General features: G+C 39.3%; 1 protein-coding gene across 2 annotated transcripts in view; it reads right to left on the reverse strand.

Annotated features, from left to right (window-relative positions):
- The window catches only part of LOC121310825 (alpha-(1,3)-fucosyltransferase 7-like), a 5,730-nt gene extending 5,525 nt beyond the window's left edge, over nucleotides 1-205 (reverse strand). For both annotated transcript variants that reach the window (XM_041243741.1, XM_041243740.1), the window contains exon 1: nucleotides 1-205. This exon is cut by the window's left edge and continues 30 nt beyond it. The gene's annotated coding sequence lies outside the window, so the exon portion shown is untranslated.
- Between the last annotated feature and the right edge of the window lie 225 nt (nucleotides 206-430).

A 430-nucleotide genomic window follows, 5' to 3' on the forward strand; every position in this document is an offset into this window, starting at 1 on the left:
GCTGTGTGTGCAGAGCTGGGAGGCTCGCTCGGGGTAACACTACATCTCACTCGCAATTACATATAAGTGCCAACAAGAGGAAATTTCTTCATCGCGTAGTGACAGCACTGCTAGTAATGCAATCTTGCTGAAATCTTGTGGTCTTTTTTTTTATATTCCTGCTGTAGGTTTTATTTTGCTGGTGTTTTTTTTTTTAAACAACAGATGCCACTGGCATTTTTCTTTTTTTTTTTTTTTTTTTTTTTAGCTTTATAAATCACAAAAATAAACTGGCACACCTGCTTATATACACACACACACACACACACACACACACACACACACACCGCACCCACACGCGCACACCCACACACACACGCGCGCACCTCAAAACAGCTGTTTCCTTTTTATTATTAAAACACGAATTACCGATTGTAAAGTTTAGTTGTTT

Source organism: Polyodon spathula, unplaced genomic scaffold (genome assembly GCF_017654505.1).
Source record: "Polyodon spathula isolate WHYD16114869_AA unplaced genomic scaffold, ASM1765450v1 scaffolds_2625, whole genome shotgun sequence".
Classification (NCBI taxonomy): Eukaryota; Metazoa; Chordata; class Actinopteri; order Acipenseriformes; family Polyodontidae; genus Polyodon; species Polyodon spathula.